A 13,961-nucleotide genomic window follows, 5' to 3' on the forward strand; every position below is an offset into this window, starting at 1 on the left:
GTTGGCTATGTGTTGATTTGTTTTATCTTGGTTTTATGGTTTAATATTTTGAAAAGGTGAAGCTGGTGTGTTTTATTTTATTTAGTTACTAATTCGGGTATGCTGGGTCACTCTGCAGTTTTCTTTGTGATGGTGAGATCACCATATGGAATGTGGATATGGGTTTCTGTTTGTCATAAAGAGTGTTTAGAGTTTGAATTGGGAGGTTTTATTTTGGCTGAATGTGGTTTCTTCTATTGGATGAATGAAGTTATTGGCAGAGAAGGTGGGAGCAATAAAAGGAAAACTTGCTGTTGCTAGGTGCAGTTTCTAAGGCTTTGGGCTGGCTGCTACTGATGATGTCATACTGTTATTTACAGGCCTGTCACTCAATTTCAGCAAAGGCTACAGTTGTGAGGTGGTCGTCACTTTCTGCCAGGCTCAGGCACATACAAAGCCCCACTCATGAGGCCCCTTGGTGCCAAAAAGCTGACCCAAGGCAACTTCTCAGCTCTGCAATCCGCCATGGGTGTTTCTCTCTCTGCCCCACCTGCCTGCAGCACTGGCCCAACCTGCCCAGTCCACAGTCAGCTCAGGAGTTTGTCTGTGAGTCCACCCACCTGCAACACCAAAGATGCACTAGGTTTCAGGTGCACTGGAGTTGGGAGAGTGCCTACTAGTAATCTGTGATCCCAATATTAGTGATAAAGTCAAGGGCAGACTTCTCAGTGCCACTAAACTGACCCAAGCCTATTCAGTGACCCTCTGAGGGGGGAGCGAGCCCACCCTCCTGGAGCACCAATGGACTCTATGCTTAGGTTTCAGTGGTGCTGGACATAACCCTTTGCACCCAGCCAACCCAAGTTACCAATAAAATCAGGTGCTGAAGTTAGATTCTTGGGGTGATCACTGGTATGCTGATGTGGTTGCTGGTATGGAGTGTCCTCTGCTTTGACCCAGGAAGGTCTCCTCATTGGACTTCTTGAATGGATATATTCTCATCTTTCATTCCATCAGGGATATTCTCTTCCAAGAAATCTTTGACAATTTTCTCTGTGGTTTTATTTGTATCTTCCTGTTCTGGAATTCTGATTACACATAGGTTTTTCCTTTTGATGGTATCTCACAAGAACTTTAGGCATTCTTCATTTTGTTTTGATGTTTTTTTTTTTTTTTTTCTGATTTACCCCTTTACGAAGAAGTATTGAGGTATTTGTCTTCAATATCACTAATTCTGTCTTCCATCGATTCACTTCTACTCCTTTGCCCATTCAATGTGTTATCTATTTCTGAATATTTAGTATTAATCTTCTGGATTTCTATCTGTAGACTTTGTATCATTTCTAATTTTTCATTTATTTTGTCATTTTATTCAAGGATGTTTTCTGGATCTTTATCCTGTTACCTTGTTTCTACTGCTTTATCTTGCTACTTTGTGTGGACTGTGAAAATCCATTGTCTCTGAGACATTGTGATATTTTTGTGTTTATATTTAATTGGGGATTGCATGTTGGGTGATTCACCCAAGATTTTAATTTTCTTTGTTTTGTTTGGTTTTATCTGAGTAAGCAGGGTACTGTGCTTCTCTATTTTTTAGTTGGCAGTACTTGTGCACTCACCTCCTGTCTCCTTCCCAGTCATCATCCTCTCACATGTTTGTGCAGTGTTTGGCAAGCTGAGCCTATTCTTAGGTCCCTGGAATCTGAATGAGAATGCTATCACTTTAAATATCCAAAATGACCACCACTTTTAAATATTTTAAATCGCTGCGCCCAGCTGCTGCTTGTAAACATTCAAAATGGCTGCACCCTCCAGATAGGAGAACATCTTCTTTGTCTGTTTTGTCTCCTTTGTCAGTTTGTCTCCTTTGCTGTTTTCCTTTTCAGTCATCAGCTACCAGTTCAGTAGTCCATGAACCCTCAATGAGCAAGGCCAATTTTTAGGTTTATTCTCAAGTCCTAACACCACTTGAAAGTATTCAGGGTGTTTGTGCCGTCAGAACAGCTGACAGTCTGCAGCTCCATTTGTCTTCTTTCTCACTGTTTTCACTCAGGTTCTTCTATTAGTCAGTGTTTAAGCCACTTCTTTATCCTTCCTTTCAAAACTCAGAGCTCCAAGATTATCTTCTGTGTGTCAATTGGTTTCTCTTTTCTTTGTTGAAGAGGGCTGTGAAGTTTGTCTGCCTATTCTGAATTCTTCCTGGAAGTTGCTATGGTATTTTCAGTAGCCTCATATGCATGTGAGACAAAAGAATTGATGTATCTGAACTGCAGTCTTGGTGAAGAACATTGAATGCACCATGTACTGCTAGCAGAATGACAAATCCATCTTGGAGGAAGTACAACTAAAATGCCCCTTAGAATTGAGGATGGATAAAATTAATCTCTTTTTTTTTAAAAAAAATTTTTATTGTGATTTGGGTGAAAGTTTACAGAGCAAATTCATTTTCAATGCAGCACTTTATACACATTTTGTCTCATCACATTGACTGCAATTCCCCACAATGTAACAACTCTCTTCCCACTTCCTCCCAATAGTTACCTCTTCTCTGTGTCCTTCCCTGTCGTGCACTCCTGCTCCTTGATTTGTCTCCCTGTGCAAACACTGCACTTCTGTTCTCCCATGATTGATTGCTCCAAGAAGTGTTATCTACCTGATATAATTGCTCACCCCATAAGTCTGTTTATTGTTTGGCTGTGAGCCACAGGAGTGCATTCAATTCCAGACCTGAAGGGTGGCAAGCGGCCATAGTCTAAGGGGTCTCACCAGGCTCTATCAGACCAGCAAACATGGTCTTTTTTTATGATTTTGAGTTTTGTTCCACATTGTTCCCCCACTCTATCCAGGATCTCCCACACTGATCCCCTGCCAAGTGGTTGACAGTGGTAGCTGGGCACTACCTTGTTCTTCTGGTTTCATGGTCATATAGGCTGAGGATCACATGGTCTACTAGTCCCTTGGACAAATTTTTTCCACGCATCTTTGATTTTCAATGTTCTTCTTTGCTCTGGATGAGGAGAGACCAATCATTGCATCTCGATGGTCACTTGCAAGCTTTTAAGATCCCAGTTTCTACTCACCACAGTAGGATGTAAAACAATGTTTTTGTGTAGTATGGTATGCCAATTAGGAGCTTCTGGTGACATATTGCCCAAGGCGTTTGACTGCTAACCAGAAGGCTGGTGGTTCAAACCCACCAGACACTCATTTGGAAGGGAGATTGGGCAATCTATTCCATAGAGATACCATCTCGGAAACCCAAGGAGGGGTCGCTATGAGTCAGATCTGACTCTATGGCAGTGAGTTTGGTTTTGGGTTTTTGGTATGCCAATTGAGCTTGATGTCCCCTGCAACCATGGTCCTGAGCCCAGAGGTCCAACTACTCATTCCCTCTGGGTAGCTGGCTGTGGCCAAGAAGTTATAACTTCCCCTTGTCAGCTCTCCTAAACACCTGAACATTCTTACAGCACACACAAATGCACATATCAGAATTCATCTATTGTACTTTGGTCATATTGTCAGATGGAACCAATTCCTGGAGAAGGAAATCATACTTTGTAAAGGTCAGTGAAAAAGGGGAAGAGCTTGTACTGTTTGTTTGTTTATTGACTTTTCTGAACAAATTCTGTAAAGTCTTTTTTTCTTTGTCATGTGTGGCCTCTGAATTATCTGCTCAGTTAGTTTAATTATGAACTAATGACTGGACGTAAAATTTCACAATGCCCAGAACCAATAGGTTTCCCACAGTTTGCTGAAGAGATCTATGTACATGATGGGGCACACCTTCAATGCCGAGCCATGCAGTTGATAACTCTGCCTTAGCCTTCACTTTTTACTTCCACCTAGCATAAATGTCAGACAGAAGTGAGAACTTAAGGCATTCTCAGACCTTTACAAGCATACTCAGTGTTCTGGGCATGTGTATGATCTTCTAGGTTTCCAGGCATGTGTCAGATCTTTCCCTCATCTTTTAAAAAATTGTTGTAGTTGTTGAGACTATACACAGCAAACCACACCGATTCAACATTTAATACATGTATAATTTGTTGTTAGGTGCCATCAAGCCAGCTCCAACTCATAGTGACTCTATGTACAACATAATGAAATACTACCCACTCCTGCACCATCCTCACAATCCTTGCTATGTTTGAGCCCATTGTTTCAGCTACACTGTCAATCCATCTCATTGAGAGTCTTCCCCTTTTTCTGACATTGATTGCATTCTTTGAGTTGTGCAACTATTCTCATTCACCTGTTCTGAGTTATTCCTCCCACATTAACATAAACTATTGCCCTCAGAGGCTCCTAATCTAATTTTTTGAGTTGCTATTGTCAATTTGATCTCATATAGATAGTTCTTAAAAGAGCATAACACTCAAGGAAGGCATTCATTACTAGTTAAACTAAACTATTGCTTGGTTTTCAAGAGATTTCAAAGGATGTTTTTGGTTTAAGGTTTAAATATTGTCTAAGGGCAATAGTTTCAGGAATTCATACAGCCTCTATGGCATCAGCAAATCTGTAGTCCATTAAAATTTGAAATTCTCTTCTGCATTTTCCCCCTTTTTATCAAAGATTTGTCTATAGAAGAATCTTTAATCAAAATGCTCAGTAATGGTAGCTGATCACCATCTGGTTCTTCTGGTCTCATTACAAAGAAGGCAATGGTGTGGATGCAATCAGCCACACATTCCATATTCTCCTCCTCCTATGCCTGACACTCCTTCATTAGTTGCTTCAGATGAATAGAGCCAGATTTTTGTGCTTTCATGGCCACTGTTTAGGACATAGACTGGAAGCACCAAACATGTTATTAGACCAATTAACTGGAATTTTCCATGAAATAATAACCCTAAACTTCCAAACAAAGGAACAAAATCTCATAAAGTGTTTTTTAAAAAAAGTTTTTGTTTAGCTCATATTTTGACAGAACACTTATCTACCACCTTATGGAGCTGTGAAATTAAATGATTGTCTCTAAATGTTTTCAACAAATGCCTTTCAGGTAAAAGAATTTCTGCACTGGGAAAACTCCTTATCAGGTCATATAAACACATATTTGCAACTGGAGTGTTCCAGGGAAACAGTAGAGAGGTCACATAATGATAGTTCTCTGGGAAAGAAGTTTTGAAGGAATTCCAACCACTAAGTGTTCCTTCTGGCAGCTACCATGATGTGGGCTATTGGCTTTCATGGCTACCGAAAATGGGGTGAGGTGGAGAGTGAGATTGGTATAGGGAAAGTTAAAACATCACAAGTCTCACTGTTACCAATATTCAGCTATTTTTCTTTAGTAAACACTCATTAAATTGCTGCAAGCCTTTGATTAATGTCCACAGTTCTAAAAAGTTGATTCTGATTATGTTAGCCAGTTTTCTCAGTGTTTTTATGGGAGATAGAATTTTCTCTGCTACTTTTGATGATGTCAACCCTTGGATCTGTTATTTAAATCAAGGCTATCTATTTAAATTTTGGTTCCTTCAAAATTTGGTTCCTTCAAATTGTGAGCCTGAATCTCTTTGGATTGCTGGTCTCTTACAATCCTTTCTTTGCAGACTGTACTCTGATCTGCCCATTAGTTTTTTCATATTTTTAGATTTTAAGGTTTTTATTCTTTTTTAATAATTAAAATTTTTTGTTGTTGTTGTAAATATATACAAATAAATTATGGTTGACTTTTGCCAGAACATCCATATAAATTAGATGCAGGCTGCATACCTGAGGAAACTGATTGGCTTTCAACTGATTGTTTTTCAAACTTGTTGGTTGCTCACATCAGATCACAAAATAGAGGATGATTACTTACATCGTATTATGGAATAGCAATCCATCCAATGTCTGCCAAACCACTGAGTATCATAACTTAGTCACTGGTTTAGAGCATATCAGCCTCCTGGAGAACATTGTCCTAACCCTCCAAGATATTGTCACCCACCAGGCACCATAACTGAGTCATTAGAAAGTTATTCTATCATGCTATCAAGCGAGCTGCTTCAAGATATTGGAGAACAAAGTAAGACCAACAAATTCCATGAGTGACCTACTGCCACACTTCATTTACTGTAAAGTGAGTTCCTTTGTCTGAGGCAATGTTGAATGGGATGCCAGATGGTGGATAAGGCATTTTGTAAATATATGGATGGTAGTTTTGGAAAAAGCATTGTGTACAGGAAAGGCAAATCCATATCCAAAGTAAGCATCTATCCCAGCAAGAACAAAACACTGCTTTTTCCATAATGGAAGTGGTCCAATATAATCAATCTACCACTAGATTTTTGCTGATATCCCTAAGGTATGGAGCCATATCAGGTACTCAAAGTTGGTCGCTACTGCTGGAAGATTGGGCACTCAGAAGTGGCTGTAGCCTGGTTGACCTTTGTGAGTGAAAGTCCAGGTTGATGAACCCATGCATAACCTCCCTTTCTGCCACTCTGGCCACTTTGTACATGAGCCTATTGGACAATGACAGGAGTGATTAGGGAAAGAAGATGATTAGTTTCCATATAACATGTCATCCTATCCACTTGACAATTAAAATCTTCCTCTGTTGAGGTCACGTTTTGGTAGACATTCACATAAAACACTAATATTTTTTTTTTTTACCAATTCAGAGATCTATCCACATCCCTCTTTCCCATACTTCCTTGTCACCAGTTTTTCAATCATGTCCCTTCCAAGTCCTTGACCATCCAGCTAAACCACTGTCCACAATCCATGAATCAGTATACAGTTGTACACCTAGATATCTCTCTTCAAAGTAAAATGACCAACCAAGCACCCTGCTCAAAATTGTGCTCACTGGGAAGATTTCCTTTTACCACTTTTCTTCAAAGATGTCCCAGAAAGTGGCTTCAGAGATGTTGCTGTTCACTTCCAAAGGGTACCTGCATATCACACAGAACCATCTGTAAACAAGGCACAAGTTTTTCTTCCTCAGTCAACTGACCATAAGGAATTCCTCATGAGGCAGACTAGGGGAAGAAAGGTAATGTGACCAGAGTGGAGACCTTAGGTTTTGGGGCCACTTCCTCATATAACCTGTACCTTCAGGTCCTGCTTGTGCATAATATCATATATACCACTTCTATTTAATAATGGAATGCTCCTCTGTACATCTGACTTTATGTCATTGTGGGTCAAACAACACCCACTTCATGATAGGTAGCTCAGGCTGCATGGTGACTAAGTGACCCATGTTTAAGGGTTCAGTCTCTACTAAGCCCCAGTAAAAAGCCAAAAACTATTTGTCAAAAAGCTGTTGTCTGCAGAAGATGGCAGAGGTTGTTCCAAAATTCTAAGGATCTATACTGTGCTTCACCAATAGGGACCTGCCAAAACCCCAAACAGTATCTCTATCTGCTGTTGACATTTGAAGTACCAATGGATCAATCAGATCATGTGGTCCAAGTGGTGGAGTGGCTTGCATGGCAACCTGAAGCTGTTGCAGAGCCTTCTGTTTTGGATCCCACTCAAAACTAGCAGTTTTTGAGTCATTTGATTCAAATGTCAGGAGTACCACACCCAAGAGAGATAACTTGCCTCCAATATGCAAAGAAGTACTCCAGATTCTATGCCTCCTTTTTAGTGGTTGGAGGGGCTAAAAGCAACAACTTATTTTTTTTATAAGGCATATCTGAACCACCACCATTGGACCTCTAGAAATTTCATTGAGGTAGAAGGTGCTTAATTTTCATTGAATTAATTTCTTATCCTCTGGTATGCACATGTCTTACCAGTATGTCTTAAATCATTGAAACTTATTCCTTATTAGATCCAATCAGCACAATGTAATCAATATAATGGACCAGTGTGATGTCCTATGGAAGGGAAAGATGATCAAAGTCCCTGCAGACTAAAGGGTGACATAGGGTTGGAGAGTTGATATACCACCGAGGTAGGACAGTGAAGGTTTGTTGCTGGCCTTGCCAGCTGAAGGCAAACTGCTTCTAGTGATCCTTTCAAATAGGTGTGCTGGTTACCTAATACCACTCTGACAAGAATATACAACAAATGGGGTGGCTTTAACAAACAGAAGTTTATTCTCTTACAGTTTAGGGGCTTTAAGTCAAGTTCAAAGTTCCAAGTTCTAGGGGCTGTGTGAAAGCCCCTCGACCTTGGGCTATAGCTCTGCCTCCTGCTCCACTGAAACTAGAGACATCTCTTCACTCAGGCAGCTACTGGCTACTGAGGCTAAAAATACCAAGGTCAAAAAATAAAATGGCACAGTCCCGATGTTACCAAACCACATGGCAGGGCTTTAACTAAAGTCCATTGAAAGTCCCAAGGTCAGACTGTGGAACAATGATACGGCTACATGCAGGGTTCAAGTGTGCCATAAGCTAGAGACCATTCCCAAAGCTGTTTCATACATATGGCAAGCAGACCACATACCCAAACCAGCTTCTAAGCTGCTCCAATAGATTCCACCATGGAGTTAATTACCAATCTCACCATGGGGAATAACTACATTCAGCTGCCCAGCCACTCAACCAAGCCCAATCAGCTTAACACACAAAAGTAACCACCACAATTCCACCCTTTATCAACTTGGTACCTGTACAGATCTTCAATGGGTGGTATCTGTACAGATCTCTTCACTGGGTAACTCCAGTCCCCTAGTTCCTGAGTAGTGACCTCACCCCCTTGGCCTTGCAGATCCCATTCCTCTCCCTCTTGGGCATGGCAGCCCTGCCTTGAGCAGCCCTACCCTTAGGCAACATCTTGTCTCCATCCCATTAGCTCACATGACTGAGCAGCCACACACTCCCAAACCAAGTTGGTAAAGGTCTGGCTTTTTGAAATCTATGGGGCTATTGTGGTTCCACCCCCAGAGGCCATGGTCCTACCCTTGAGGCTGAGGCAACTCTGCTTCCCATCTCCTTGGTCTCTCTGCTTCTAATTGCTGATTAATGCAAAAGGCAACCCACTCTGCAGGAAATCTTCCTGCTCCAAAGCACTCAGCTTTCTTGCTCCGTGGGCCGGCCAACCTGCTACTCCTTTTCATGTTGGTCTATTCTACCAATTAAAGTCTGAAGGCAATCCATTCTGTCAGGAAGCCACCTGCACAATGGTACCCGGTTTTCTACTCCATGGGCTGGTAAGCCTGTTGTTATTTAGTGCTGGTCTCTGGGCTCTGCTACTGCCATCTCTCATGCTGGTCTCTCTGCTGGTATCTCTCTGCCAGTTTCTTGGTTCTGTTCCTGCCATCTCTCATGCTGCATGCTGGGGTATCTCTCCAAGGGTCTTGAGTCAAGGATGCACTCCATTCTTGTTTCCACGTTTTAGGTATCTGTCAGAGCAGCACCCCACTCCTGGTACCATATTCTGTTCTGGTTACTTAGTGCCACTCTGACAAGAATATACCACAAATGGGATGGCTTTAACAAACAGGAGTTTATTCTCTTACATTTTAGAAGGTTGGAAGTCTGAGTTACAAGTGCCAGGCTCTAGGGACTGTGTGAAAACCCCTCAACCTTGGGCTTCAGCTCTGTCTCCTGCTCCTGGCCCACTGAAGCTAAAGGCATCTCTTCACTCAGGCAGCTACTGGTTGCTGAGGCTAACAAGCCCAAGGTCGACAAATAAAATGGCACAGTCCTGATGTTACCAAACCACACAGCAGTCCATTAAAGTTCCTGTTGAAAGTCCCAAGGTCAGCAGATCACGGCAGGCTGCTGAACAATGACATGGCTACGTGCAAGGTTCAAGCATACCATAAGCTAGAGACCATTCCCAAAGCTGTTTCATATATACGGCAGCAGACCACACACCCAAGGCAGCCCCTCAGCTGTTCCAATAGATTCCACCATGGAGTTAATTACCAGTCTCACCATGGGGAATAATTTCATTATAAGCCACATTGACACACAAATGTAACCACCAAAACAAGTATGGGGGCGGGGGGAAGCATTAGGCAAATCATTAGCTCCATATCAGGTACCAGAGGTACAATAATTTGCTCAAGCAATGAAACTACATCTGGAACAGCAGATGCAATTGAAATCACCACTTGTTTAAATTTATAAAGATCTATTGTTATTCTCCAACTTCCATCTTTTTTTGGGGGGGCTGAAAGTTTACAGAGCAAATTCATTTTCCATACAGCAATTCATGTACACTTTGTCTCATGATATTGACTGCAATTTCCCACAATGCAACAGCTCTCTTCCCACTTCCTCCCCATAGTTACCTCTTCCCTGTGTCCTTCTCTCCCATGCACTCCTGCCCTCCAAGCTGTCTCCATGGGCATACACAGCCCTTCTATTTTCCCGTGATTGATCTCTCCAAGGAGTGATCTAATTACTACCTAATGTAAGTGCTCAGCTCATATGCCTGTCTTTTATTTGGCTGGAAGCTGCAGGTGTGTGTTCAATTCCAGACCTGAAGGGCAGCTAGGGGCCATAGTCTCAGAGATTCCGCCAGGCTCTAACATACCAACAAACCTGGTCCTTTTTTTTTTTTTTTTTTAATTATTTTTAGTTTTATTCCACATTCTTCTCCCACTCTATCCAGGATCTCCTACATAGATGCCCCTCTGAGTGGTTGACACTGGTAGCTGGGCCCCATCTAGTTCTTCTGGTCTCATAGTCATATAGGCTGAGTCCAGCATCTACCTATTTTTTACACAGACCAAATAGGCAAGTTGAGTTGTGATGTGGTGAGAATCATCATCTCTACAACTTTAAAGTCCTTGGTGGTGGCAGTAATTTCTCCAGTCTCTCCAGGAATGTAGTATTGTTTTTGGTTTACCATTTTCCTAGGCAGGGGCAATATTAATGGCAAGGATCCAATGTGGGAGGTCTGCCAGTTGCTATGTATATCTATTCCAATTATGCCTCATGGGAAAGAGGAAAATCACTTCAGGTTGGGTTCAGGGACCCACTGGACCCACAGTGAAATAAACTTTAGCTAAGGCTCCATTAATAAAAAACTTGACCTTCATATGCCCCCACTTTCACTGGTGGGCCACAGTGATGTTTTGGGTCTCTTGGAATTAGTGTAAATTCAGAGCCAATGTATTACTAATACTTGAAAAGTTTGATTATTTATTTTTCTAAATTTTGCCAAGGGATGATACAGAGTTTATTGAATTAGATTTTTCTATTTACATCTGAGATCACATAATATTTTACTAATCCATATAAGTACATTATTTCCAGACAAGTTTAAGACTTTTGATGAATGGGCTCAATCATAAAACACACACACACACATGCACACTCAACCAAAAAAAGAATAGTACATACATTATACTCCTCATACAGTGTTAGCTTTGATTAAAAGCCACTGGTTTCAAAGATCTGTCTCTGATTTTGAAATGAACCAAGAAATATATCATATGATTCTAAAGTCTATTTTAGCTATCTTATTGGACTACAGTAGTATGCATTTGTTTTATTGTTTTGTTTTGTTTTGTTTCTAAGGACAGCAATGAGATGCACCATCTGGTGTTAACTTTAACCAAACAGCTGGCTTTTTTCATTAACTCCCCCAAATATTTGGCCAAGAATTCTACATTGTAAGGACTGAAGGGTCCAAGGATACTCCAGAATCAGTCCCATTAACCTTTGGAGGTATCAAAAGAAGGCCCATATTCTCCTTTAATTCCACCACAATTGTGGTATACACAACTCACAAATTGTTCTGAAATTAGAACATTCACCACCAAACCTATAAACTTAGTGTGGTAGTTAAGTTTGTGTGTCAACTTGGCTGGGCCTGGTTGAGTGACTGGGCAGCTGGATTAGTTATTCCCCATGGTGAGACTGGTAATTAACTCCATGGTGGAATCTATTGGAGTAGTTGAGTAGCTGCTTTAGGGATCTGGGCTGCATCCAGTAAAAAAGAAGCAACTTTGAGGAAGGTCTCCAGCTTGTTGTCATATTTGAACCCTGCATGTAGCCAAGTCATCGTACAGCAACCTGCCATGTACTACCTATCTTGGGACTTTTTCTGGACTTGAATTAGTGACTTGCTGTGTTGTATGGTAACATTGGGACTGTGTCTTTTTACTTGTTCACTTTAGATTGTCAACCTCAGTAGCCAGCAGCTGCCTGAGTGAAGAAAAGTCTGTAGCTTCAGTGGGACAGGAGCAAGACGCAGAGCTGAAGCCCAAGGTTGAGGTGCTTTCACCCAGCCCCCAGAGTCTGGCACTTTGAACTCAGACTTCAAGCCTCCAAAATTGTAAGAGACACCCTAGGGATTGGCCTCAGGCCTAAGGCACTAGCCTGCCAAACACAAAATTGTAAGAGAGTGAACTCCTATTTGTTAAAGTCATCCCATTTGTGGTATATTCCTCTCAGAGTGGCATGAGGTAACCAAAACATTTAGGGATATGGGTAATCAGCAAGAACAAGGGAAAAGAAAGTCATAGGTGAGTGGGTAGGTAGGTAGGTAAATGATGAGTTAAGCTTCTCTGTCTAACACCAGTCAGTGTACATGTGTTTTAATTAAAACAACTCAGGACACTGATAGTGCAGACCTCCTCAATTCACCTTCCAAATCAGAACAAGACTAGAAAGCTCAGGTTTGAGTTTGCTGCTATACATAGCTTCCACCAATGATGAGGAGCTCTTAAGCGGGATCTCTACTTCCACACAATACAATGCATGCACACAACATGCCTAGGAGCTGAATAGCTGCAAATGCCTGCACTGCCCAGATAACATGTGTCATAATTTCTTATAGCTTATTCACAACTGGAGCCCCAGACTCCTCAGCATAGAAGTTAGAGGAGAGGACCATACTGCTATGACAGTTGTTGGCAGTCTCTCTGCATCTGCTAAGAGGGATGCTCTGGTTTTTTTTTTTTTTTTTTTTGGTTTCTTTGAATCAGTCTGAGCTCTATAACATGCCACTGTCTCTGTCCATAATCAATAGCTTGGCTAGCAGTATCAGGATTGGTTCCATTGTAGGTCTTATACATTTTCTGAATGTGGTGATCAACTTAATTTTCCACCTTTGCCCTGTAAAAATATCCCAAAACCACTATAGCAACTTTTGTGATCAAAACCAAGAGTAGGATGATGACAAGGTAGCAACTTCACAGTGGCTTTCCTGGATTGTGGTGTAGCAGCCAATTAGCCCGATAATAAAAGCAAGGTTCTTGTAGGTATGATTACTACAGCAAGTATGAGAGTGTACACATCTTCGAAGAAGTGGTCATAATCATTGTTTTTGATGAAGACACAGACTTTCACATAGTATAAAATGCCAGCTATTTCCCAGTAGATGAGATTGAGCAACCTTGGAGAAGGGAATGCTGCACTGGTCCAACATGTCGGCCACCTGCTGAGGCCTTGCTAAGCGAGCAGGACTGGGCTCACCAAGCTAGGCAGCAATGACAGTGGTGCCCCCTGGCTGGGAACTGCACTGTGCTCAATCCCTGAAGTCCACTTCCACTGCCTCCCCATCCACGCCTTTCCTGTCATCACTCACCCTTAGCACTATTATAGCCTCACTTCTGATTATTTCCTTTTATCCAGTGAAAAGTCACCCTTGTTAAAGGCTGTAGATCCCTTTAAGGAAGGCTGGGAGAAAGAGTAACAGTATAATTTTTTGGCAGTGTAGTGGGGTTCTTCCTAAATGGAACCTGGATTCCCCTTCATTCAAGGGGTTGTGGATCTGTAAACTGACTCAAGTCTGGGAATGGACTGAGAGGCTGTGACTGTTCATTCTAGTGGTTTGAGTTAGATTGCTATTCACTTGACCTAGAATTCTTCTGAAACAAGTAATTATTTAGTAGATTTCCCATCTATTTTACCCCTATTTTACCCCATGACTAAGTTGTTATGTTGTTATGTGCCGTCAAGTTGAACCTGACTCATAGCGACCCCTCCTTGGGTTTCCGAGGCAGTATCACTACGGAAGTAGATTGCCGCATCTTCCTTCTGAGGAGTGGCTGGTGGATTTGGACTGCCAGCCTTCTGGTTAGCAGTCAAGTGCCTTAACCACTATGCTACCAGAGCTCCCATGACTAAGTAGCC

At 41.7% G+C, this 13,961-nt stretch overlaps 1 pseudogene; it reads right to left on the reverse strand.

Annotated features, from left to right (window-relative positions):
- Positions 1–12,516: 12,516 nt before the first annotated feature.
- LOC103212666 lies at positions 12,517–13,754 on the reverse strand (annotated as a pseudogene).
- Positions 13,755–13,961: the final 207 nt, after the last annotated feature.

This window comes from Orycteropus afer, unplaced genomic scaffold (assembly GCF_000298275.1).
Source record: "Orycteropus afer afer isolate SDZICR_OR568_19922 unplaced genomic scaffold, OryAfe1.0 scaffold01058, whole genome shotgun sequence".
Classification (NCBI taxonomy): Eukaryota; Metazoa; Chordata; class Mammalia; order Tubulidentata; family Orycteropodidae; genus Orycteropus; species Orycteropus afer.